Source organism: Amblyomma mixtum, chromosome 1, assembly GCF_055824585.1.
Source record: "Amblyomma mixtum isolate Tamu chromosome 1, ASM5582458v1, whole genome shotgun sequence".
Taxonomy (NCBI): domain Eukaryota; kingdom Metazoa; phylum Arthropoda; class Arachnida; order Ixodida; family Ixodidae; genus Amblyomma; species Amblyomma mixtum.
In genome coordinates this window covers 11,053,085-11,081,067 of record NC_143012.1, presented here as the reverse complement: position 1 = coordinate 11,081,067, position 27,983 = coordinate 11,053,085, and the positions used below count along the sequence as shown (strand labels likewise).

At 52.6% G+C, this 27,983-nt stretch overlaps 1 long non-coding RNA gene across 1 annotated transcript; it reads right to left on the bottom strand.

Annotated features, from left to right (window-relative positions):
• Positions 1-5,980: 5,980 nt before the first annotated feature.
• Positions 5,981-7,802, bottom strand: LOC149365448 (uncharacterized). Its single transcript, XR_016282777.1, has 2 exons — positions 7,380-7,802; positions 5,981-6,625 (listed from the first exon to the last, which is right to left on the bottom strand). It is a non-coding gene; the product is annotated as an uncharacterized LOC149365448 (long non-coding RNA).
• Between the last annotated feature and the right edge of the window lie 20,181 nt (positions 7,803-27,983).

The following is a 27,983-nucleotide window of genomic DNA, read 5'->3' as shown; positions in this document are numbered from 1 at the left end:
CCAGTTTTCCTCTAATCAAGTTCTGGCTTAGTGCAGCCGGTAATTTTTGTTTTTGCTATAAACTTTTTGTGTGTTTTTAGCAAATTTCACAAATAAATGTTAATTTACTTTCGCACACACAACTCTTCTGTTTGTTTCATTCAGAAGTGTAACTAATAAGCTACAATTTCATGCATTGCAATATGTGCTGGGTGTATTAGTTCTTGTGAAAAAAAATTTTCTTTCCGTACACTCCAAATCGTCCATTTTTCTGCGGTAGCGAAAGAGTTAAACCAGGGAATTGCGCTAAAAAAGACACGGACGAGAAAAGGACAAGGACGGGCGCAAAAGGTGATTTCGTGCTTGGTTAAAATATATTTTTGGCGCTGCAAGTGAGGGGTAGCCTCCCTCGGACCGGTTGGCGAATTCTCGGGCGTGTTCCCTGGGTGGTCGGAGTCAACAGGAACCCGGAGGAGGGTGATTTGTCGGGTGGGGTTAAGGGGACTAGTGCAGAATACGGTGGGCAGGTGCGTGAATCTGCCTTGTTGCAAAATGTCGTGTGGCTTATCTGGAATCTGATAGGATATCATCGGCTATGGTTTGCATACTGGTTAAGGATACTGCCGCCTCCTCTGCCTCGACTGGGTGCCAACCTCGAGTACAGCTCGGGGTTGGCGGTTAAGGGTTGATGATTTAGTAATGTTTACTTGGTCAGCCCTACCTGCATGCCACTAAGATATTTCGCCAGCGGCCCTTCAACTCATCCCATACCGCCGGCGTTAGCTCGCCAGCTTCAGCTAGCAAGTCGCCCAGTGTCGTTCAGATTATTGCCTGACTTTACTGAACATAAAATTCCTTGCCATTCTCCATCTCTGCGGACCTTAGATCCGACAAATTAGGGGAATAACTTCACTGATGCCAGCGCATGGTCGGTAACACACACGACCCGTCACGCAGAGCTGAGGACATCGTAGAACTTGAAGTGCGGCACTAATACGGGTTGGATATATCGGTCCAAGCGTCTAGACGACGCTTGCCTGCACCCAGTAGGAGCAGACCCTTAAGCTGACCCGTCTTTCCGATGATGAATGATTTGAAAGAAGTATGTAATTGTCAGACAACATAATTGGATGCACCCTAGCAAGGGCTGCTGATATATCAAAAAAATTCAGGGGGCATTTTGGCTTCCAAAGTGCATAGAAGCGAAAGCGTTTTCCGTACCACTTCGACTACCTCTGTGGCACTGGTGACGTCCCCCACTAGATGACGTCACATATAATCAATGACTAATTACCAAGCAATGGCAAATTGCTAATCAATGGCTAATTACTGATTAGTTACTAAATACTAATTAGCTGGTGATTAATGACGCTTAAGCTTCGCCTTTAGGAGTGGAACGCGACAGCGTGTTGTAGCGCTGCCAGGGAGTCCACGGAACGCCACCACCCGTTCGGCGCGATGCCATGCCCATCGAAGGCAAGGCTTTTTGAGGAAAGGAAATGGCGCAGTAATTCTCTGTCATCTCGGTGGACACCTTAACCACACCGTACAGGAAGGGAGGAAGTGGGAGTGAAAGATGAAAGAGAAAGAGCGGCCGTAATGAAGAAAATGAAAATTGTATTTGAGGAAAGGAAATTACGCAGTAACTGTCTCACATATTTGGGTGGACACTAGTCATCCGTTTGTACAGGAACGGAGGAAGTGGGAGTGAAAGAAGAAAGAAAAAGAGAGCCGTAATAAAGAAAATGAAAACTACGAGGAACTTTAGCGGCTAAAGTGGTGAAAGGCGAAAGCCTGAGTGCTGCATTCTGCTACGCGCTTGTTCACTGTACATTTTGTTGGTGCATTAATTAACTGCCAATTAATGACGCTTAAGCTTCGTCTTTAGGAGTGGAACGCGACAGCGTTGTTGTAACGCTGCCTGGGAGTCCACTGAACGCCACCACCCGTTCGGCGCGATGCGTTGCCCTTTGAACGCAACGCTTTTTGAGGAAAGGAAATGGGGCTGTAAATCTCTGTCATCTCGGTGGACACCTCAGCCGCACCGTACAGGAAGGGAGGAAGTATGAGTGAAAGAAGAAAGAGGGGCCGTAATGAAGAAAATGAAAATTGTATTTGAGGAAAGGAAATTACGCAGTAACTGTCTCACATATCTCAGTAGACACTAATAGTCGAAAATTGTATTTGAGGAAAGGAAGTTGAGCAGTAACTGCCTCACATATTTCGGTGGACACCCGTCAAAATTCGAGCGCTGTGACGTCACGACAATTTAGACCAATCTGAAACACGGACAAATACGCCTTGCTCGTCGGTAAATTGGTTTTTGAGGAAAGGAAATGTATCTGTCTCTCATATCTCGGTGGACACCTAAACCTCGCCATAACGGGAAGGGAGGAAGATGGGAGTGAACGATGACACCATATTCACTAGACGCACCTTTATTCATTCCAAACCATCTAGCTGGCTTGGCGGAGCGGTAGCGTGCTCGACTCGCACTCCGGAGACCGGGGTTCGATTCCCAAGCTCGGCCAATTTCCTACTCGGTTTTCTTTATTTATCTGGTCTGACTAGAAAGGTTAATTAGACTAATTGGTTAAGTAAGGAATTGACTAAACTCAGTCAAACTTACTTCGAGCATCACTATACGATCCCTTTAATTGGTTGCATGGTACAATTGGCCCCGTTTGAAATTCGCGCACTGTGACGTCACGACCGTTTCGACCAACTGAAAAGCGTGACATTTCTGTCGACAGGTCCTGCTTACAACGATGAGGCATTAAAGGCTTCCGCCTTAAAACGTATTTGAAAAAATGAAACTTGAAAGGAAATTACGTAGTAACTGTCTCACATAGCTCGGTGGACAACCGTCAAAAGCGTGACACCTCTGCTGGCAAGCTTCTGCTGACAGCCTTCTGTCGACAACGATGACGCGACACACGTGGCACCTTAACCTAACTGGAGAGAGAGAGAGAGAGAGAACTTTATTTACAGAGGAATTCGGGGCACGCCCCAGGGTCCCCGCACGACCCCACTGCACTCAAGTGTTTATGTTCCGAAGGTCCATAACACTGGCAGCACGGCCGGTGGCGATGGTCTGCACGGCCGGGTCCTCCGAGAGCAGCAGGGTCTCCCAGTCCTCCCAGGTCTTGAGGTTCTCTAGGTCCCGCGGGGGAGGGTCCGCCGGGCAGAGGGAAATGATGTGGAGGGAAGAGGCGAAGGGTTCTGGGCATAGAGTGCATGCCGGAGTGGGGAAGGAGGGATGATAATGGGCTAGGGTAAGGGGTGAAGGGAGTGTGTGTGTCTGTAGTCTGCGCCAGAGTGTTGCGTGTTTGTTATCTAGGGAGGGGTGGGGCGGGGGGTAGAGCTGGCGTAAGGCTCTGTGCGCCTGGGTCAGCTCACTGAATGAGTGCATGCGGTCCTTCGTGAATCCCCGATCAGAGGCCACCTGAGCGCGGTTTAAAGAACCTCGGGCTAAAAGGTTGGCGGCCTCGTTTCCGGGATTCCCGGAGTGCGCGGGCACCCATATCAGCTCCACTTGGCGGGGCGGGGAGGCATCGGGCGAGTCCAGTATGCCAAAAGCAGGGACATGGACTCGGCCTCGAGCAAAATTTAGAATCGCAGTTTTAGAATCGCTTAAAATGTACCGGGCTTCCGTGCGGGTTATAGCAAGGGCAATGGCGGCTTCCTCTGCAGCCTCTGGGGACGTGTCTGGAGGGAGAGGTAGTGTGAGGAGGGCGGATAAAGAGGAGTCCACCACAGCTGCTGTCGCTTCATCACCCGTGCAGGCAGCGTCCACCCACACGGCGTCCGGCTGGGGGCCGTACGCTCGATGGAGTGCCTTCGCACGGGCTCTGCGGCGCTGCTCATTGTGGGACGGGTGCATATTTCTCGGGAGCGGCCTGATGAGGAGCTCTCGGTGAAGGGATCGTGGGATGGCGAGGAGGGTTGGGTCGTTGGCCGGTATTTTGATTCCGAGGGTGTCCAGGATATACCGACCTGTGGAGGTTTGTGTGAGCCTGATGTATTGGGCCTGTCGGTGGGCCTCCACCAGTTCCCCGATCGTATTGTGGAGGCCCAGGCCTAGTAATCTGTCAGTGGGTGTGTTGAGGGGAAGGTGAAGTGCTACCTTGAATGCCTTGCGGATCAAAGCATCCAAAGCGTTTATGTCATGTTTGGATAGGTGTAAGTATGGGGTAGTGTACAGCACACGGCTGAGGACAAAGGCATGAATGAGGCGACATAGGTCGCGCTCCTTCATGCCTCTGTGATGTCCCGAAACCCTTCGGATGAGGTGCGATATCGCGCCTACAACCTGCTTGAGTTTCTTGAGGGTGGTGGTGTTTTTGCCACCGTTCTGGATGTGCAGGCCCAATACACGGAGGGTGCCAACCTCAGGTACCGGATCACCATTCAGTTCAATGACAATGGGGGAGCGGGGACAGCGGTCAATAGGCGGCACGAATCCAAAACACATCATACAAATGCCACCGCGGAGCCGCTTCCAAATCCCTACTTTACTGCATGCCGTGGTATTCAACGCGCGAAGGTGGGGTGGCTTGGCTTGCATATCTAGCTTTTATATATAAAATTGCCTTGAAAAATTTGGTTGCTCAGCATCAGTGGCATCGCACTCAATGTGATGCATGAGAATTTTATAAAACTTAGCACAACACTTTACAAATGGAGCATAACTTACGTAATGCATTTTCTGTTTCGAATAGAAATGTGACGATGATGCGCTGGCAACCTTACAATAGCGAAGGCGGTGAAATGAAACGCAGCTGCAATAAATCCCTTGATTCATCCTTACTTGATATTGGGTGGGCAATACACCCCTTCACTTGCCTGATGCACTACATACGGACCTGTCTTCGCACCCTCAGTCAGCGTCGAATTCAGGCGGCCACGCCCTCCTCACCTTTTAGTTTAGTTTAGTTTAGTTTATGGGGTTTAACGTCCCAAAGCGACTAAGGCTATGAGAGACGCCGTAGTGGAGGTCTCCGGAAATTTCGACCACCTGGGGTTCTTTAACGTGCACTGACATCGCACAGTACACGGGCCTTAGGTGACGCGTGAAAAATATACGAAGACAGTTGCGTGCTCCGTTTACTTTTGTCCGCGCCTGTACGTGGGGTGAGAGATGTGAGATGCACGCGTTGACAAGGTTGTGCCAGAAACGCGGCGCTGAAGCCATAGGCCGTCGGCGTTCATTGCTTTCATTGGCGTTGGTTGGTTGGTTGCGACTGAGAGAAGGGAGAGAAGGAAAAGTGCACGGGCCTGCCGACTGGCTCAAGAAGAGCCACCACCGCTGCCACGTGCAGATAGAAGAGAGTTGAACGATAAGAGGAAAAGGAAAAAAAGAGAGTAAAGACGCGCGTCGCAACATTCAGCCAGCGTCCGCTTCGGCGGACATTGGCGTTGGCGTTGTCAAAGTTTTATACTCCGTTTATTTTAAGGAAAGGAAGGCGAGCGCGCGCGGCCAATACCTCCTAGAAAGACTTGAGGCCTGCGCGCTGCGCGAGTGACGTCACATCCAGTAGGCGGATGGCCGCGTCGCTCGCTTCCTCCACCGCGCTTGGTGTCGCTTTTTAGGTTGGTTTAGTCCCTCTCTATCGACCGCTGTATTAAGCGCGAGTGCGACCGCTTTACAAGCGTACAAAAAGATAGGCGTGCGCTCATTTATAAAGAAAGGAAGAGCCTGCTGTGAAATAACTAGGGGCCTGGTCAGCTGCAGTGCACTTTTTAGAGAAGTAAGATTGACAAACTACTCTAGGTGAGTGAATAACTGATACAAAACGCGAGAATTCTGCAGTGCAGTTGTTTCTCTTCGCTGGCTTCGGCTTCAGCGGCGTGCGTCACGTGAATTCGGGATGATGGAGGCAACAGCAACTCGATCGTCACCTTTGTGCAAAACTGTGTAATGGTGCCTATTGCAGCGTTCTACAATTACTGCTCCCATGGGGAGTTTATTGTTTGCTGAATATTCAAGAATGAGGCAAAATTTAGTCGTCAACCAAAAGACAAATTTCGGTTTATTGGTCATGGTCATGCAAAGGCGCTATAAATAAATGTAAGACAATATAATATACATACAGTAAACAGAACTAATGAAGCATCAAGGTAACAAAATTGAACTGCCAGGTAGTAACCACAGATTTGTAAAACAAACATACCCTTTAAATATGAAAACATAAATTGTACATATGGTCACACTTAAGACTTAGACCATGTCACATACAGTAGAACAGGTCACTGCAACAAACATCAAGGAAACGAAGGCAGTCATGGTTCGCAGTTCAAAATAACACGAAACTTTTAGCAACATTACGGTTAAGCACAAAACATATATGATGAAAAACAATTGCAATCGACTAGAATGAGGAATTTGGTTACTTCACATAATATGGCACTGCGAGAACAAATCAAAGCAATAAACACTCCACATACAAACAAGCACATGCTCCTCTCTTGTTTTGGAACACTGTGGTGTGGACAGGTACGATGGGCAGTCCTTGAATATTGAAGGCACAGCGCTAGGGTCCAGTCGTGGCACCGGCAATGTGGTCTCGATAACCTTTCCAGTCCTTGGGTCATGATAGACTGTTTTTTTTTAAATAAAGCTCTCATGGAAGTGCAGCGCACAGACCTGCAAAAACGAAAACAGGGGACTGTACCACAAAAAGATATCACAGTGTCTCCGAAAGGACATTAATTATGTATACGTGCTCAAGGTAGTTTTTTTTTGGTATTGGCAGATTCTTTCCTGATGCAAGCACAGGCTGAACGAACACTTTTCGCAGAAAACACATGGTATTTGGTGTTTAACGTCCCAAAGCAGCTCAGGCTATGAGAGACGCCGTAGTGGAGGACTCCGGATAATTTCGACCATCTAGGGTTCTTTAACGTGCACGCGTCTGTCGACACGGCTGCCGACGCGTCTGTCGACATTCCTGCCGACGCGTCTGTCGACACGGCTGCCGACGCGTCTGTCGACATTGCTGCCGACGCGTCTGTCGACATTCCTGCCGACGCGTCTGTCGACACGGCTGCCGACGCGTCTGTCGACATTGCTGCCGACGCGTCTGTCGACATTGCTGCCGACGCGTCTGTCGACACGGCTGCCGACGCGTCTGTCGAAATTCCTGCCGACGCGTCTGTCGACATTGCTGCCGACGCGTCTGCTAACGACAGTATGAGGCATTAAAGGCTTTCGCCTTAATATGAACACGAAAGAATTTCGCTTGTCAGCCGTAGGAAGCATTCTGAGAGTCGCTTCGTCCTTCTATGCGGCACAACGGATTCTAGGCCTAACGCTCAATATGCTCGCACTGACAATGAACTTTGCGAAGCGTAAAAGCGGGCATGAAGGTACACAACAAGCTAATTAAAGCAGTTCTTACCCTTGAAGAAGCTGTAAGTTGGTAATCCTTGCGTGGTATTGCACGCAGCCACTTGTTCCGCTGGGCATCGTCCTTTGGAAATGAGCAGACTTGAATTTTCGAGTCTTCGTCGTAGTTTCCGCGGCATTTCGGCACACAGCACTTGTAAGGCATGCTGATAGCCGCACTTCACTCCTTCACAACCACCACGCGCGCCGATCATGCGCAGGAACGCGTACCCAGTGCAGAAACACAGAACAACGCCAGAACGATGCACGCAACGGCAGGCTTCCTGCCGCTGGTCCGCGCGCGCCGACTGCGGGGTTCGTCGGTTCGTTTCGTGCGCGCGCGCCTCCCGACCCTCGAAGAGGTGATCGCCTACCGGAAATGACGTTGCTCACGTGACATTTGGGAGCGCGCAGGCCTGAAGTCTTTTCTAGGAGGCATTGGCGCGGCAATCACGACAGCTGTGTGGGGTGACGTCACTTGCCCCTCGCGCATGTGCAGTATAGTCGTTAAAGAGCACGCGAAACGGCGAGACTGTGGGCAGTGTAGCTCATGCAACATTATGGCTACGCGCAGGTGTTGCTTTCGCAATCCTCCAGGTTTAACCACAGCTAAACCACAGCCAATTTTTTTTAGTACGCTCCTCGCCCATGTGGCTCACACGTCCCGTATTCTGGCTCGCTGGCGTTGCTACAGAAAGGTACGTGCTCCAACTGCACGATGTTACCGCACAGCGGCATATCCCACCTCCTGTGGGGCAGCCCTGGCTTTGCTATCGGTTGTTCCGGGATGGCACTGTACGAACTGAACTACAGCTCCCTTCTAGCAGTTGACTCTAACGTCCAAATGGTGTTTGCACCTTTCTCTCTTCTCTTATGACACCCGAACAGCGCCATTAGGGAAGGGTGGAAGGTGGGAGTGAAAGAGAAAGAGAGAAAGAAGTTCCGTAGCAAAGGGCTCCAGAATAATTTCGATCACCTGGTGGTGGTGGTGGTGAAAACATTTATTAAATCATAGGGAGAGGTGTTGGGGATCGTGACCTGAAGGGTCACGCCTTTACAACCACAAGGTGGGATGCCTAGACAGGTACCCCATTGGCGTTTGCCGCAGCCCGGGCGCGCTGCGTTAAGGCCCTTTGGGCCTCGAGGGTGCAGCAACCGGACAGGGTCGCCTCCCAGTCCTCTCGGGTGGGGTTTGGGATAGGGGGTAGGGATGGGTTCTGCTGGCAGGCCCACACCATGTGGTAAGTGTCAGACACCTCCTCACAGTGTGAGCACCGCCCGTCGAATTGAGGATCGAAATGTTGCAGAGTTGCCGGGCACAACATCGTGTTGGTGAGCAGGCGCAGGAGTACCCGCTCGTTGACCTTCCCCAGCCCTTTGCACGGGGTGGGAAGAGTTTGGTGCATGGATTTGTAATACTCGCATATTTCTTTAAAAGTATAAATCGGATTGAAATCAGTGTCCTGGTCGGCGTCGGGTCCCGTGGGAAATGCCGGAGAGAGAGCGCGCGGGCGGCGGCGTCGGCTGCCTCATTTCCGTGGACGCCTTGGCGACCTGGAGCCCAAACAAGAGATCGGTGCGCGGGATCCGAGTCTCGGCTACAATTTTGGTAAATGCGATAAGCTAGGGGAGTAACCCATCCTTGCGTGACGTTACGGCAAGCCCCTCGCGAGTCGGTGATTATGTATTTGGAGGAGGTGTGAGAGGCTGCCAAAGCGATGGCAACCTCTTCTGCGTGAATTGCTGACTGGGCCTTGAAAGTAAGGGCGTCTACTGTTTTACCCTCGTGGACAACCGCGGCCGTGTACCATCCCCTGGGGTCCGGGCCGGACGCGTCCACGTAGAAGACTCCTGGTTTGCTCCGAAAATGGCGGTCCAAGGCTTCCGCCCGCGCCAGGCGCCTGCCATTATGATCCTCTTTGGACATATTGGTGGGGAGAGGCCGCACGTGGAGGGCGCGTCTCCAGTGTACGGGAAGGCGGCATCTCTCCTCTGTGAATTGAGTGTGCTGGATGTGAAGTCGGGCTAAAAGGCGGCGACCCGACCCTGTCTTTGTGAGACGAGTGTATTGGTTGTTGAGGTGGGCCTCCCGAAGCTCCCTAAAAGTGTTAACCATCCCCAGTGCCAAAAGGCGGCTGGTAGAGGTAGAGACCGGGAGGTCCAGCGCTCGTTTCATGATTTTGCGGAGGATGACGTCGAGGGCATCCTCCTCCTGTTTCCGCAGGTGGAGATAGGGAGTCGAATGCAAGATTCGACTGGTCACGAATGCGTTCGCCAGCCGCAAGGCGTCTTTGCATCGTAACCCACCGCGCTTGTTGGAAACCCGGCGGACCATGCGGCCCACCTGGTCCCCCACCTGCCGGAGCTTGGCGAGTGTTGTGTCGCAGCGTCGCTGGTTGTGTATGAAAAGTCCGAGGACTCTGATTTCCTTGGATTCGCGAATGGGACCGCTTTGCAACGAGAGATTGATTTGGGTCGAGCATGTGCGCGAGGGACGCAAATGCACGAATTCCGATTTCTGCGGGGAGCATTGCAGACCACAGTCTCGAGCATAGCGGTCCACTATGCTGGAGGCCGTTTGCAGGCTGGTCTCCATAGCCCCCAGGCGCCCTTGCGTAGCCCAGATGGTGATGTCGTCGGCGTACAGCGCGTGCTGGACCCCTTCGACCGCACCCAGTAGGGAGGGTAGGCGCATCATGGCAATGTTGAATAGCAGAGGGGACAGCACCGCGCCTTGTGGAGTCCCCCTCGTGCCGAGCAGGAAAGGTCCGTGCTCTTCGTCCTGTATTCTGATGTAGGTTAGTCTGTCCGTGAGAAATTGTTTAACGTAATTGAAGGTATTGGTGCCGCAGTGAGTTTGACTCAAATGTGTGAGTATGATCTCGTGAGTTACGTTATCGAACGCTCCTTTCAGGTCGAGCGCAAGGACTATTTTGTCGTTTTGGGGGTTTGTAATGGGGTTCAAGATTTCGCAGTCGAGTTGGAGCAGGACATCCTGTGCGGATCTATGTGGGCGAAATCCGAACATAGTGTCCGCGAAGGTGTTGTGTTGTTCGAGGTACTCGGACAGCCGATCCCGCACCATCGTCTCCATCAATTTGCCCACACACGAGGTGAGAGAGATGGGGCGGAGGTTGTCCGTGTCGATCGGTTTTCCGGCCTTCGGGATGAAGGTGACAAGGGCCGTTTTCCAGTCAATGGGGAGCGGGATTTCCCCCGTCCATATCGCATTGATGTATTCTAGAAGGCACTGGTATGCTAAATCAGGAAGGTTCGCCAAAAGTTTGACGGTGACCTTGTCCCGGCCCGGCGTGGTGCCCCTCTTCATTTTGGCCAGACCCGCCCGCAGATCGTGAAGCTGGAAATGCTTATCCAACTCCGAGTTTTCTCTGCCAGCGTAGGAGTAGGCCGATCTGCGGGCGTCCTGAGTTGTGCACAGGTAGCGATCCCGGAGCGCCTGTGCCAACTGCGTTGTATTTCCTTGGAATGAGTGCATGGCTTTGTGTAGTTGCTTCTGCGTTTCTGTACGGGTATGTGTTGGGTTGATGAGGGCTCGGAAGAGCCGCCACGTGTTGCGGCTCGACATCTGCCTCGCCGCCGTGTTGCAGGTGGTGGTGGTGAAAACATTTATTACGAATGAGCAGGAGGTATGTTTGGATCAGCCCGTAAGGGACCGATCCTTACAAACACTAGGTGGAGGTCCCCTTAGTATGGGACCCCAGTGGCGGTTGCCGCCGCCCGGGCGCGCCCGACTAAGGCTTGTTGGGCCTGTAAGTCGTGGCAGCCCAGCAGGGACGCCTCCCAGTCCTCCCGGGTTGGGTTGGGATGGGGGGAATAGCGGGGTTGGAGGGGCAGGCCCACACCATGTGATAAGTGTCAGAAGACACTGCACTACAGTGTGGGCAGCTGCCGCTAAAGGAGGGGTCAAAATGTTTTAGCGCTGCCGGGCACAGCAATGTATTGGTGAGAAGGCGGATAAGGAGCCGCTCATCCGCCTTCTTCAAGCCTTTACATGGGCTAGGGTAAAGGCGATGACAATTTTGATAATATGTTGTAATATCTTTGAATGTATAGACCGGATTAAAATCGGGTTCCTGATCGGACGGGGAGGAGAAAACAGCCCGGTGAGAGAGCGCGCGGGCGGCTGCGTCTGCTGCCTCGTTTCCTGCCAACCCCTGATGAGCAGGGGCCCATATGAGGTAACGGTGTGCGGGGTCCGTATCCCGTATGCAATTTTGGTATATTCGAGAGGTTAGGAAGGGAGTGCAGCCTTGTTCGACGTTCCGACAGGCCCCTCGCGAGTCGGTGATTATGTATTTTGAATTGGAATGTGAGGCCGCGAGAGCAATCGCGACCTCTTCTGCTTGTGTTGCACTGCGGGCTCTGAAAGTGAGGCCGTTAACTGTGTTGCTGTTGTGAACTACCGCGGCCGTGTACCATCCCCCGTGGTGAGGGCCGGAGGCGTCCACGTAGTATACACCTGTTTTGTTGCCATAATATCGGGCTAGCGCTTCCGCCGACCATTATGGTCTTCATGGGACATGTTTGCTGGAAGAGGCCGCACGTGGAGGGCACGTCTCCACAGTTCCGGGATGCGAAACCTGTCTTCCATTGGAGGGGTGTGTTGGATATGGAGTCGAGCAAGAAGGCGGCGATCCGACTCCGTTAGCGACAAGCGCGTGTACTGGTTTGTAAGGTGCGCCTCCCGGAGTTCCCGGAAAGTATTCACCACCCCCAGAGCCATAAGCCGGCTGTTTGAAGTAGTGATGGGGAGGTCAAGGGCACGTTTAACAATTTTGCGAAGGATGACCTCAAGGGCGTCCTGCTCTTGTTTCCGTAGGTGGAGATAAGGAGTCGAATAGAGAATTCGACTAGTTACGAAGGCGTTTGCCAGCCGCAAGGCATCCTTACTTCGTAACCCTTCGCGTTTGTTGGAAACCCGGCGGACCATGCGGCCCACCTGGTCCCCCACCTTACGGAGTTTGGCCAATGTAGTGTCTGGCCGCCTGTGTTTGTGGATGTAGAGTCCGAGTACCCGTATCTCATCACTTTCGCGTATGGGACCACTCTCAAGAGAGAGAGATATTTTAGTTGTGCCCTTCTGTGAGGGGCGGAGGTGCACAAATTCCGATTTTTGAGGGGAACATTGAAGACCGCAGCGGCGGGCGTAGCGGTCTACTATCGTCGCCGCTGTTTGCAGGCTGGTTTCAATGTCTCCTGTGCTGCCGTGCGTGGCCCACAGAGTGATGTCATCGGCGTACAGGGCGTGCTGCACGCCGGCGACACCACTCAGCTGGGCCGGCAGGTGCATCATGGCCAGATTGAAGAGCAGCGGGGAAAGTACCGCGCCTTGAGGGGTTCCCCGCGTGCCGAGTAGGTAAGGACCATGGTCTCTATCTTGAATTCGAATGTAGGATTGACGATCTATTAAAAATTGGCTTATGTATTGGAATGTATTGAGGCCACAGTCGGTGTGACTTAGGTTAGTGAGTATGATCTCATGTGTTACATTGTCAAATGCCCCTTTAAGATCCAAGGCGAGTACTACCCGGTCATTATGGGGGCATTCGAGGGGGTCAAGGACTTCCCGATTGAGTTGCAGGAGGACATCCTGTGCGTATCTGTGTGGGCGGAATCCGAACATGGTGCTCGCAAAGACTTGTTTGTTTTCAAGATATGTAGATAACCGATCCCGCACCATCGTCTCCATTAGTTTGCCCACACATGAGGTGAGAGAGATGGGGCGGAGGTTATCTGTGTCAATTGGTTTGCCAGCTTTAGGAATAAAAGTGACCAAAGCCGTTTTCCATTCGATTGGCAGGGGGGTGCCCCCCGCGCCAAATCGCATTGACGTATTCCAGGAGGGACTGGTATGCCAAGTCGGGCAGGTTCGTCAAAAGCTTGACGGTGACCTTATCCATTCCTGGCGCAGTGCCCCGTTTCATTTTGGCGAGAGCCGCCCGCAGATCATGGAGCTGGAAAGGTTGATCCAGCTCCGTGTTCTCTCTGCCGGCATAAGAGTACGCAGATCCACGGGGGTCTTGGGCTGTACACAGATACTGGTCCCGAAGTTTCTGTGCCAGTTGAGTCGTTGCAGCGGTCTACCCAGTTTGAGTCAGCGAGTTGGGCCGCGTACTCTGCTGCCTGCCGGGTGAGGTCCGCAATGCGCGCTTTGAGCTTCTTGTTGTGTTTCTGGCGCTTCCAGCGGCGCGTGAGGCCGCGGCGCGCTTCCCAGAGGTGGAGTAGGTGGTTGTCCACGTCCGTGACCACCTCGGTGAGCTATATCTGCTTCTCGTGAGAGCGAAGGTGCGATATGACTGACCGGGTCCAGTTTGCGTATCCCTGCTCTGTGATGTTCGTGTTGGTGTCGGACGGGAAATTTTGGCGAAAGGTGGTCCAATTGGGGATGCGTGCTAGTGTGGTAGGGCGCTTTAGGGGGCGTGTATAAACAGTGGTGTTGATGATGCAGTGGTCGCTGCCGAGGGTATCCTCGGTGTTGATCCAGTCTGCGTGTCTTATGTTGCGAGCGAAGGTGAGGTCCGGGCATGTGTCTCGGGTCACCGAGTTGCCTACGCGAGTAGGAAATGCCGGTTCGGTGTGGAGGGTGAGGCCCAGTGTGGACGCCAACTCCGCCAGCATGCGTCCGCGCACTTCCTCCTTATGATAGCCCCATAGCTGGCTAGGGGCGTTGAAGTCGCCCACAATCAGCAGGGGGTCGCGACCCGCCTCTTTAAGTGCACGGCTAAAGAGGTCCGCGAAGGTCACTCGCTTCAGTTTCGGGGAGCAGTATACATTAAGTACGTGCAGGGGAGGATCCGATCGGCGAAGGGGAAGGATCCTTACCATGGCGTACGAGTACGGTATGTTGAGATCGAGGTCGATTTCAGTGGCTGTGTACGACTTGTGTACGAAGAGACACGACGAGGGGTCTCGCTGGAACGTCACGTAGTTAGTCAATTTCGCCGCCGCTCCTGGCTCCTGGAGGGCGACCACGGCGGGTAAAGCCTCGAAAGTTTCTAGGTAGAGGCGCAGGTTCGCGCGTTTCTGGCGAGCCTTGATCCCTCTGCAATTCCATTGCGTTACGGTTACCAACGTGTGTGTTTTCGGAGGTGGGGAACGCTTGTTAGGCCGTGCCGCCATCATTAGGATTGGAGGTGAGAGACGGGGGCTGATTGGACTCTGGCCTACAGCTAGCACTGGGTGGGGGTGCGGGATTGGAGCCCTGCGATGCCGCGTCTCTGGGATTACAGATAATTTTCTTGTGCGTATTGAAGGCTTGGATCCCCTCGAACCGCCGACTGGTTCGGGTGGTTTTCAATTTCATGCAGCGGCTTATGGCTGCAGGGACCGATGACGAGCATTTGGACTCCATGCAGTTCATAGCCGTTTCTACCATTTTCTGAAGCTGGGAGGTGAGACGCGCCTCCATCGCGGCCATTGCCGACGCGAACGCGGGCGGCAGTTCGGGCTCACTCTCCATGGCGTCGGGACTCGGGATACCCGTCGCGGCAGCTAGCTTTTCTTCCAAATTTTGAATTTTGGCGAGCAGTTGCCCGATCTGTGCTCTAAGCTGCTCATTTTGTCTGCGGCTTTCGACATCTACGCCGTAAGCCGAGGAGGGGGAAGTGGGCGAGGGGGAGGGAGGGGAGCGAGGAGAGGAAGCAACCCCTGCCCAGCTGCTTACCTGAGTGTGTTGTTGCTGCGTCGGGGCCCGGGCTCCGGCAGCGCGACTTGGTTTGAGGCCTGGAAAGTGCTTGGCGTAGTCTCCGCTAGGGGGCGGTGGCGGTGCCTGCTTTTTCTTCTTGGTTTTCTTCTTTCTCTTCTTCTCTCCCGTTGTCTTCTGTCCGGGAGATGAGGAAGCCGCGTTGACGTTTTCCTCGCGCGAGCCGGTGGCGTTATTGCCATGTACCGCGCCGCCATTGGCTCCGCCGGTGGTGGGATCTTGTCTTCAGCATGCACTGACATTGCACTGCACACGGGCGCCTTTTGCGTTGCGCCTTCAGTTGATGGAGACCATGGTCCGTGAAAGACTATCCACCTACCTAGAAACGCACAACGCCTTTGCAGACACCATGTTCGGGTTCCGCCCACACCGGTCCGCACAAGATGTGCTGCTGCAACTTCATAGAGAGATTCTTGATCCCGTCGAGCACCCTAGCGATGACAAGGTGGTCCTCGCATTGGACTTGCGGGGGGGCTTTCGACAATGTTACCCATGATATCATCCTCTCCCACCTGTCCCAAGTGAACTGTGGGTACAACACATTCCGATACATCAAGCAATTCCTCACAGATCGGCAATCATATATCCGACTCCAAGACAGTGAACATGGCCCGTACCAACTTGGTACGCGAGGGACTCCACAGGGAGCAGTCCTCTCGCCTCTTCTCTTCAGTCTGGCCATGATGAAGCTCCCTACCCTGCTGGGTGAGGTCCCGGGTGTGCAGCATGCCCTGTACGCGGACGACATCACCCTCTGGGCAACACACGGTTCGGTTGGAGAAATCGAGGCCAACCTGCAGCAAGCGGCGGCTATTGTGGACGATTATGCACACCGCTGCGGCCTTGAGTGCTCCCCGAGCAAATCGGAATTCGTGCACATACGTCCCAATCTAAGGTGCACAACCAAAATTGCCCTCTCCCTGCTTAGTGGTCCGATACCTGAACACGATGAAATCAGAGTACTGGGACTCTACATACAAAAGAACCGCAAGATTGACACCACGCTGAAGAAACTCCGCAAGGTGGGGGATCAGGTGGGCCGTATGGTCCGCCGGGTATCAAACAAACGAGGGGGGTTGCGATGCAAAGACGCCCTGCGGCTGGCCAATGCATTCGTAACCAGTCGAATCCTGTATTCGGCACCGTACCTCCACCTGCGCAAATGCGATGAGAACGCTTTCGAAGTGATTCTCTGAAAAATCTATAAGAGAGCTCTCGACCTCCCAATTGCAACATCCAGCCAACGTCTCCTCGGCCTGGGAATGACGAACACCTTTGGGGAGCTGCGCGAGGCTCTTCTCAGCAATCAATACTTGCGGTTAAGCAAAACACGTGCGGGTAGCCGCCTACTGACCCGCCTCCACATCAATTACACAACCCAAGAGGAGAAGCGGGTATCCATGCCCGAGGCCTGGCGCTTCGCACTAAAGGTTCGCCCCCTTCCCAATAACATGACAAAAGATGCCCATCATGGCCGCCGCCTCGTGCGAGCGGAGTCCATTTCCAAGCAGTACGGTGCTCGACCAGGGGTATTTTACACGGACGCGGTAGGTCCACACCATGGGGGTTGGTACACGGCTGCCGTTGTCCACCAAAACAACCCAGTTCAGGGCCTCACCTTCCGTGCCCCCAACATTACATTCGCGGAGGAAGTTGCTATCGCACTTGCAGCTGCAGATCCAGCGTCCCGAGTCATTATCACCGACTCAAGAGAAGCTTGCCGCAATTTTGAGCAGGGCCAAATTCCAGATCGTGCTTTCCAAATTTTACACAGATGTGAGTACCGGGATTTCCCAACCCGGCGCACCATCATCTGGGCCCCAGCACATGCGGGGATAGAGGTAAATAAGGTAGCGGACACTACCGCCCGCGCGCTTAACCACCGGGCATCGCCTCTCTCGCCTCCTTAAACGGCTACTGATTTTAATCCGGCTATTACTTTTCGGGAGATCTCTCTCCTGTATCAAAACGCTCACGGCCGATACCCACCCCCCTGTAAAGGCCTCAATAAGTCATAGGAGCGTTGGCTACTTCGCCTCTACACCAACACGGTACTGTGCCCGGCAGTACTCAAACATTTCAATTCGGCCTTTTCGGGCGAGTGTCCACACTGTGGGGAAGTGTTTGCGGACACGTATCACATGGTGTGGGCATGCCCGGCGAATCCTGCTTTCCCACCCCACCCCCACCCCACCCGAGAGGACTGGGAGGCTGCCCTGCTCGGCTGCTCAACTCTCCAGGACCAACGAGCCCTGGTGACAAGAGCCCGGGCCGCCGCGGAGGCCACAGGGGTCCCGGACTAGGGATCCCTCCTAGTGATTGTGAGGGCGTCCAAGCAATACCTCTGTATATAGTACAAATAAATGTTTTACACCACCACCATCCTCTGAAATGCGGTCATCGCGGCCGGAATCGAACTCGGATTTTTCGGGTGAGGAGCCGAGCACCATAACCACTGAGCCACCACCGCTTATATATATTATAGTGGCAAAAATATTCATCCTTGGCTGCTAAACAAGAGTATAGCGAAGTTTATGCTTTTTTGAAGGAAACGTGTTATTTCACTCGACGTTTCGACCGGAGGACCGGTCTTCTGACTGTCTGCCGCTTGAGCCGACGGTCGGACAAAAACGGTGGGCAGTGTGCCCTTTACTCGAAAAATATCAACGAAGAGTAGAAACCAACCCTTTAGACCATTGTGTTTGTTTGGCACCACTTATCGTTCTAACTTATTAAAAGAGGGAAATAACATCACTGCCTTTTCCCTTGAACACTCATTTCTTCCTGAAGTGCACTCGGCTAGACGTCACCAGCAGTCAGGCAGCGCTTAATCAAACCGATCTCCAAGGAAGGGAGTCATGCGATAGCTACAGGGGCCTTAGTGTAGTGACAGCCTAAGCCACTGGATAAACTAAGTGTGACAGTGAAGAGGTCGCCCTGGCAGGTCGTTATTTATTTCAGGGATTACAGCGACGTCCCTCAGTGACAGCGCTGCTGGGAAGTCTTCACTATATAGCCTCCCATATTTCATCGGTTTCGGCCCCTCGAAGCTTACAGCCGTGTTTTTGGTGTTCTGTTCTCAGTAGCATGATTTGTCCATGCTCGGTTTGTTTCTTTTGCGCCCCTCACACCAGGTCACCGGGATCAACACGATCTGACTCCTACTCCCAACTGATCAGGGTGTCAAACACGATAGTTGTATAATTATTTTTATTTTATTTTATTACAGCAGAATTGCTCTAAGAGGCAGCGGAAACAGACAAAGGTGCTCTCGTGGACAAAGAGAAAATGGCAGAAAGGGTGGCCTAATAAACTGTACAAGAAGCTAAACTTCGTAAAGGCGATCTCGGAGAAAGGAAGTTATGCAGACACCACGAACATTGCATTGAAATAATCTTATGTCGTCTTCACATAGGGCGCGCACACCTGACACATAGGTCCTTAATGACAAAGCAAGATAAACTTCTTTGTGAAAAATGTGGAGGCGACCTCACATAAAACCTTGTTTTTTATTCTTACGCAAAAACTCGAAAACCTCGGGGAAAAAAATTTGCTTACTCTGCAAGGACCACATCCATTTTCACCCATGGTACTCTTCGGGGAAAATGCACTTGCTCATTTGTCGCCTGTCGCGTGTTTTTGGCTATGTGCACACTCCAGCTGAGACAAGGTTAGATAAATACGCTTAACTATTTGTACTCGACTACCATGCTGTTAATATTGTACGGGAATTGGATGCTTGATTTTTTTTTAAGCATGAAATGCTTTTAGCTCCCGTTTTCGGCAGTGTGGTGACGTCACGCCGAGACCGAGAGCCAACATCCGGGCCCTGAATTCCACTCATCCGGGCACTGAATTCCACACATCCGGGAGCTGAAACGAGAGCATCTGGGCACCGTGCGAGATTTAACGAGAGTTTCTAGCCCTCCTAGAGGACCGGCATGCAAGCGCCGGTAGCTTCGCGCCGAACGGGTGGTGGCGTTCGTCCCTTCCTGTACGGTGCGGTTCGGGTGTCCACCGAGATTACAGAGAATTTCCTTTCCTCTAAAAGCGTTGAATTCAAAGGGCAAGGCATCGCGCTGAACGGGTGGTGGCGTTCCTCCCTTCCTGTACGGTGCGGTTCGGGTGTCCATCGAGATGACAGAAAAATTCAGGGGGCACTTTGGCTCTCTAAAGTGCTGCAAGGCGAAAGCGTTTCCTGGCGTTTTCATTTACTTTTTTATTTTTCATATTCTTTTTGTTTTATTTTTTTTATTGTTTTTTATTTTGCTTTTATTTTTGCTTATTTTCTTATTTTCCTTTTCCTTTTCTTGACTTTATTCCTTTTATTTTATTGATGAAACCTATAGATGCGCCTTTATTCATGCTGGAAGCAGTGTCGCCGAAAGGCGGACAAATCTGCCGACGCGTCTGTCGACACTCCTGCCGACACGTCTGTCGACATTCCTGCCGACACGTCTGTCGACACTCCTGCCGACGCGTCTGCTAACGACAGTATGAGGCATTAAAGGCTTTCGCCTTAAAATTACTGCGTCATTTCATTTCCTCAAAAAGCCTTGCGTTCAAAGGGCAAGGCATCGCGCTGAACGGGTGGTGGCGTCCCTCCCTTCCTGTACGGTGCGGTTCGGCTGTCCACCGAGATGACAGAGAATTACTGCGTCATTTCCTTTCCTCAAAAAGCGTCGCGTTCAAAGGGCAAGGCATCGCGCCGAACGGGTGGTGGCGTCCCTCCCTTCCTGTACGGTGCGGTTCGGCTGTCCACCGAGATGACAGAGAATTACTGCGTCATTTCCTTTCCTCAAAAAGCGTCGCGTTCAAAGGGCAAGGCATCGCGCCGAACGGGTGGTGGCGTCCCTCCCTTCCTGTACGGTGCGGTTCGGGTGTCCACCGAGACGACAGAGAATTACTGCGTCATTTCCTTTCCTCAAAAAGCGTCGCGTTCAAAGGGCAAGGCATCGCGCCGAACGGGTGGTGGCGTCCCTCCCTTCCTGTACGGTGCGGTTCGGCTGTCCACCGAGATGACAGAGAATTACTGCGTCATTTCCTTTCCTCAAAAAGCGTCGCGTTCAAAGGGCAAGGCATCGCGCCGAACGGGTGGTGGCGTCCCTCCCTTCCTGTACGGTGCGGTTCGGGTGTCCACCGAGACGACAGAGAATTACTGCGTCATTTCCTTTCCTCAAAAAGCGTCGCGTTCAAAGGGCAAGGCATCGCGCCGAACGGGTGGTGGCGTCCCTCCCTTCCTGTACGGTGCGGTTCGGCTGTCCACCGAGATGACAGAGAATTACTGCGTCATTTCCTTTCCTCAAAAAGCGTCGCGTTCAAAGGGCAAGGCATCGCGCCGAACGGGTGGTGGCGTCCCTCCCTTCCTGTACGGTGCGGTTCGGGTGTCCACCGAGATGACAGAGAATTACTGCGTCATTTCCTTTCCTCAAAAAGCGTCGCGTTCAAAGGGCAAGGCATCGCGCCGAACGGGTGGTGGCGTCCCTCCCTTCCTGTACGGTGCGGTTCGGCTGTCCACCGAGATGACAGAGAATTACTGCGTCATTTCCTTTCCTCAAAAAGCGTCGCGTTCAAAGGGCAAGGCATCGCGCCGAACGGGTGGTGGCGTTCCTCCCTTCCTGTACGGTGCGGTTCGGGTGTCCACCGAGATGACAGAAAAATTCAGGGGGCACTTTGGCTCTCTAAAGTGCTGCAAGGCGAAAGCGTTTCCTGGCGTTTTCATTTACTTTTTTATTTTTCATATTCTTTTTATTTTTGCTATTATCTTATATTTATTGTTATTTATTTTGTTTTTATTTTTGCTTATTTTCTTATTTTCCTTTTCCTTTTCTTGACTTTATTCCTTTTATTTTATTGATGAAACCTATAGATGTGCCTTTATTCATGCTGGAAGCAGTGTCGCCGAAAGGCGGACAAATCTGCCGACGCGTCTGTCGACACTCCTGCCGACACGTCTGTCGACATTCCTGCCGACACGTCTGTCGACACTCCTGCCGACGCGTCTGCTAACGACAGTATGAGGCATTAAAGGCTTTCGCCTTAAAATTACTGCGTCATTTCATTTCCTCAAAAAGCCTTGCGTTCAAAGGGCAAGGCATCGCGCTGAACGGGTGGTGGCGTCCCTCCCTTCCTGTACGGTGCGGTTCGGCTGTCCACCGAGATGACAGAGAATTACTGCGTCATTTCCTTTCCTCAAAAAGCGTCGCGTTCAAAGGGCAAGGCATCGCGCCGAACGGGTGGTGGCGTCCCTCCCTTCCTGTACGGTGCGGTTCGGCTGTCCACCGAGATGACAGAGAATTACTGCGTCATTTCCTTTCCTCAAAAAGCGTCGCGTTCAAAGGGCAAGGCATCGCGCCGAACGGGTGGTGGCGTCCCTCCCTTCCTGTACGGTGCGGTTCGGCTGTCCACCGAGATGACAGAGAATTACTGCGTCATTTCCTTTCCTCAAAAAGCGTCGCGTTCAAAGGGCAAGGCATCGCGCCGAACGGGTGGTGGCGTCCCTCCCTTCCTGTACGGTGCGGTTCGGCTGTCCACCGAGATGACAGAGAATTACTGCGTCATTTCCTTTCCTCAAAAAGCGTCGCGTTCAAAGGGCAAGGCATCGCGCCGAACGGGTGGTGGCGTTCCGTGGACTGCCTCACAGCGCTACAACACGCAGTCGCGTTTCACTCCAAAAGGCGAAGCTTTAGCGTCATTAGTATTTAGTCATTAATTAGTCACTAATTAGTAATTTGTCATTACTTCGTCATCAATTATAGTAAAGTTTCACAGGTTCTTTGTCTTCTTTGCACCAGAGGTGTCCCGCCAGAGACGGTTTGTGCACTTGGACTGAAGCTTGATCTTCGCACCAGGGGTGCCCTGTCAGAGACGGTCTTACGATGAGTGGAGACGCAGGGGTAAGGCGAATACTTGAATATTTATAAACAGATATTTACAGAATATAGAAGTTCAAGTTCAGGCACTACGGACAAAATTAAACAGCAAAGAGATGCACAAAAAAATCAGGGGGCACTTTGACTGTCTAAAGTGGGTAGAGGCGGAAGCGTTTTCCGCACCACCTTCGCTGTTTCTGTGGCACTGGTGGCGTCACATATATTCGAGTACTAATTACTAAGTGATGGCAAATGACTAAATTGTTAATTACTGATTAATGCCTGAATGCTAATTAACTGCTAATTAATGACGCTTAAGCTTCGCCTTTAGGAGTGGAACGCGACAGCGCGTTGTAGCGCTGCCAGGGAGTCCACGGAACGCCACCACCCGTTCGGCGCGATGCCTTGCCCTTTGAACGCAACGCTTTTTGAGGAAAGGAAATGGCGCAGTAATTCTCTGTCATCTCGGTGGACACCTGAACCGCACCGTAGAGGAAGGGAGGTGGGAGTAAAAGAAGATAGATAAAGAGGAGCCGTAATGAAGAAAATGAAAATTGTATTTGAGGAAAGGAAATTACGCAGTAACTGTCTCACATATCTCGGTGGACACCCGTCAAAATTCAGGGGGGCACTTTTAAGCATGAAATGCTTTTAGCCCCCGTTGTCGGCAGTGTGGTGACGTCACGCCGAGACCGAGAGCCATCATCCGGGCACTGAAATCCACTCATCCGGGCACTGAAATCCACTCATCCGGGCACTGAAATCGAGTCATCCGGGCACTGAAATCGAGTCATCCGGGCACTGAAATGGAGTCATCCGGGCACTGAAATCGAGTCATCCGGGCACTAAAATCGAGTCATCCGGGCACTGAATTCCAGTCATCCGGGCTCTGAAACGAGAACATCCGGGCACCGTACGAGACTCAACGAGATTTAACGAGACTCTCTAAGCCCTCCTACGCGACCGGCATGCAAGCAACGGTTGGTCTCCAAACGAGTCACAAAAAATAACTGCTGCCAGTGCCTTCTCAATGTTTATCAAGATATCAGTCGCGCTGTGCGTTTGATAATGCACGGAATTATAATTTCCGATTTCTAATAACTCCTGCAAAAAGCACATAAATGCCACGTACACTTCGTTGTCGTACGTGATCTCTTAGGGGCTTCGCGCATCGAAGCAAAGCTGCGCAGGTGCACAGGGGCCCGGGGGAGAAGCGCTGCGTTCAAAGGGCAAGGCATCGCGCCGAACGGGTGGTGGCGTTCCTCCCTTGCTTTACGGTGCGGTTCGGGTGTCTACCGAGATGGCAGAGAATTACTGCGCCATTTCCTTTCCTCAAAAAACCAAATGGCAAGGCATCGCGCTGAACGGGTGGTGGCGTTCCTCCCTTCCTGTACGGTGCGGTTCGGGTGTCCACCGAGATGACATTAGGCCCGTAAACATTTCATGCTTACTCTACTCTCGGTTACGGGAGAGGCAGAGATTTTGTGACTCCTTTGGAGACCAACCGGCGCTTGCATGCCGGTCGCGTAGGAGGGCTTAGAGAGTCTCGTTAAATCTCGTTAAGTCTCGTACGGTGCCCGGATGTTCTCGTTTCAGAGCCCGGATGACTGGAATTCAGTGCCCGGATGAGTGGATTTCAGTGCCCGGATGAGTGGATTTCAGTGCCCGGATGACGGGAATTCAGTGCCCGGATGACGGGAATTCAGTGCCCGGATGAGTGAATTTCAGTGCCCGGATGAGTGGATTTCAGTGCCCGGATGATGGCTCTAGGTCTCGGCGTGACGTCACCACACTGCCGACAACGAGGGCTAAAAGCGTTTCATGCTTAAAAATCTCTGCCTCTCCCGTAAACGAGAGTAGAGTAAGCATGAAATGTTTACGGGCCTAATGTCATCTCGGTGGACACCCGCACCGTACAGGAAGGGAGGAACGCCACCACCCGTTCAGCGCAATGACTTGCCATTTGAACGCAAGGTTTTTTTGACCTAAAGTGTGGTCACTGATGTGTGGTCAAGATGTTAAGCTTCGCCCCTAAGAGTGGAACGCTACAGCGTCTTGCAACGCTGCCAAGGAGTCCATAGAACGCCATCGCCCATTCGGTAAATTGGTTTTTGAGGAAAGGAAATGTATCTGTCTCTCATTTGTCGGTGGACACCTAAACCTCGCCGGAAGAGAATGGAGGAGGATGAGAGTGAGTGAAGACACCGTATTCACTAGACGCGCCTTTGTTCATTCCAAACCATCGAGCTGGCATGGCGGAGTGGATAGCGTGCTCGTCTCTCACGCCGGAGACCGGGGTTCGATTCCTGAGCTCGACCAATTTCTTAATCGCTTTTATTTATTTATATGGCCTGACTAGCAAGGCTAATTAGGCTGATTGGGTAATTAAGCAATTAACTAAGCTCAGTCCCACTTACTTGGAGCATCACTATACGATCCCTTCAATTGGTTGTATGGTTACTAGCCAAAGTGCAATTGGCCCCGTTTGAAATTCGCGCACTGTGACGTCCCGACCGTTTCCACCAATTGAAAAGCGTGACATTTTCTGTCGACAACTGCTGCTTACAACGATGAGACATTAAAGGCTTCCGCCTTAACAACAGAAAGGTGGAACTGGCTAATACTAGGGGAGGCCCCTACTCGGCATAGCCGAAGATGCATAGCATCTCACTTTAGCCCAGAACCCCGCTTCCGGCTCCGGGGCCCGGTTTTAAAGCCCTAAAGGCCCGGCCCACATTTCGTAGCTTCCAATCAAGTTGTGCTCTTAACATGGTTGGTTCTTCAAGGGCATGGCCAGCCCTCCGGCTTCAAGGTAAACCACCCTCTCTACCACTAAATAAACATGAAAACAAACACAAATACACATTCGTGCCAGTACGTGCGCGGATCGGTACCGCGGGGCGGGGGACACCCGTACTTCCTGGCGCGTTCGCGAGCGGCCGCGTTCCGAGAAAGGAGACGCTTCGCTTTGAGCGCTCCCAGCCGCGTTCCGATGACCCCGCGTACACTAACGATCCCTTACACGCCCTTCCCAAGATTCTACAAAGGGCTCAAATGCCACTTTTAGAATTATAACAAAGGGATCGGTACCGGTCACAAAACCACCCTGTGGGTGACATGCCGCAGCTACACCAGCACTGGCACCAACAAAACCAAAAACAAAAAAATGCACAGGGGCACCAACACAACATTACGCAAAATGCACACTTAAATACACACAGTGGCATGCCTGCCGTGCGCCGTAACACAGCGTCCAAGTTGTTGCGTTGCACCCAGTTCACCACCTCCAAGAACATACTCGTCCTCGCGAATGGGCACACATGCACACAGACACTTGCAACCGGAGCGTTCATTGGCACTCATATAAGGTCCGTAAGCGGCCACGTGAGCCTCCTTGGTCGCACCGAGCGTCCCCGTGTGCGTTCGAGCCACTACGTGTTAATTAACCCGATTAACGCCTGACGGTCACTCACTCATTAGGCTTGTGCCACAATGGGGCGCTAACTAAAAAAATCTCTGCCTCTCCCGTAACCGAGAGTAGAGTAAGCATGAAATGTTTACGGGCCTAATGTAATCTCGGTGGACACCCGAACCGCACCGTACAGGAAGGGAGGAACGCCACCACCCCTTCGGCGCGATGCCTTGCCCTTTGAACGCAGCGCTTCTCCCCCGGGCCCCTGTGCGCCTGCGCGGCTTTGCTTCGATGCGCGAAGCCCCTGAGAGATCACGTATGACAACGAAGTGTATCGTGTCATTTATGTGCTTTTTGCACGCGTTATTAGAAATCGGAAATTATAATTCCGTGCATTCTCAAACGCACGGCGACTGATATCTTGATAAACATTGAGAAGGCACTGGCAGCAGTTATTTTTTGTGACTCCTTTGGAGACCAACCGGCGCTTGCATGCCGGTCGCGTAGGAGGGCTTACAGAGTCTCGTTAAATCTCGTTAAGTCTCGTACGGTGCCCGGATGTTCTCGTTTCAGAGCCCGGATGACTGAAATCCAGTGCCCGGATGACTGGAATTCAGTGCCCGGATGACTGGAATTCAGTGCCCGGATGAGTGGATTTCAATGCCCGGATGAGTGGATTTCAGTGCCCGGATGACGGCTCTCGGTCTCGGCGTGACGTCACCACACTGCCGACAACGGGGGGCTAAAAGCATTTCATGCTTAAAAAAAATCTCTGCCTCTCCCGTAAACGAGAGTAGAGTAAGCATGAAATGTTTACGAGCCTAATGTCATCTCGGTGGGCACCCGAACCGCACCGTACAGGAAGGGAGGAACGCCACCACCCGTTCAACGCAATCCCTTGCCATTTGAACGCAAGGTTTTTTGAGGAAAGGAAATGGCGCAGTAATTCTCTGCCATCTCGGTGGACACCCGAACCGCACCGTAAAGGAAGGGAGGAACGCCACCACCCGTTCGGCGCGATGCCTTGCCCTTTGAACGCAGCGCTTCTCCCCCGGATCACGTATGACAACGAAGTGTAACGTGGCATTTATGTGCTTTTTGCACGCATTATTAGAAATCGGAAATTATAATTCCGCGCATTATCAAACCCACAGCTCCACTGATATCTTGATAAACATTGAGAAGGCACTGGCAGCAGTTATTTTTTGTCTCATTTGGAGACCAACCGGCGCTTGCATGCCGGTCGCGTAGGAGGGCTTAGAGAGTCTCGTACGGTGCCCGGATGTTCTCGTTTCCGAGCCCGGATGACTGGAATTCAGTGCCCGGATGAGTGGATTTCAGTGCCCGGATGACTGGAATTCAGTGCCCGGATGAGTGGATTTCAGTGCCCGGATGACTGGAATTCAGTGCCCGGATGAGTGGATTTCAGTGCCCGGATGAGTGGATTTCAGTGCCCGGATGATGGCTCTCGGTCTCGGCGTGACGTCACCACACTGCCGACAACGGGAGCTAAAAGCATTTCATGCTTAAATCTTGCTGCCCTCCAGAATCGAAAACGTTGTGGTAATCGATGGCTCCAAATCCCTGATCACGCGACGCCCTTGAGGGCACGCTCTCTTCGGCACACCAATACGAGACGCGTGCTGCGTAAGGAGCATAGCCCCTGTCCAGTGTAGTCATATCAGTGCGGCCGCTTCTGCCACATGGGATTTGGCGTACTGCAGCACGGAACGTACTGCTCCACGCGCTGACTTTCAACGTGAAGGCCACGCACCTGCTTCCGGCTACTCTGCCTCGCTTGGAGCCATTTGTCCCGTTCCTGCACGGGCAAACCTTGACGTTGCCGTTCCCTGCTTGATAGGCATTTGCCGGCTTCGTGGCATCGTCCAACTCCGAGGCTCCATGAGCTCCCTCGCAGTCACTTGACCCGAGCTTGCCTTGCGGCAAGTGGCTACTCATTTCCGGGTCCTCAAATAACCTGGCTGGACGCACACCGGGTGCGTTCAACAACTGCGCGGCGCTCTGCCCGGTCGGCCCAACAGGCCCACCTCCGCTCTCTGCCTCGGATGAAGGGCTCTTGCCACCAGTAACGCTACGGGGCACTTCACGCCCTATGCCCGACACAGTGTGCGGTTGCGGCAACGCTAGGTTTCCTACTGTCACTAGCTCGCCGATCTGACGTTTGTCGTCGCTGGTCGTTTCACGCTGAACCAACTGCTCTTTTTCGCAGCTTTCCGGAGACCGAGTTTTTAAGCATGAAATGCCTTTAGCTCCCGTTGTCGGCAGTGTGGTGACGTCACGCCGAGACCGAGAGCCATCATCCGGGCACTGAAATCCACTAATCCGGGCACTGAAATCCACTCATCCGGGCACTGAATTCCAGTCATCTGGGCACTAAATTTCAGTCATCCGGGCACTGAATTCCAGTCATCCGGGCACTGAAATCCACTCATCCGGGCACTGAATTCCAGTCATCCGGGCTCTGAAACGAGAACATCCGGGCACCGTACGAGACTTGAGATTCAACGAGACTCTCTAAGCCCTCCTACGCGACCGGCATGCAAGCGGCGGTTGGTCTCCAAACGAGACAAAAAATAACTGCTGCCAGTG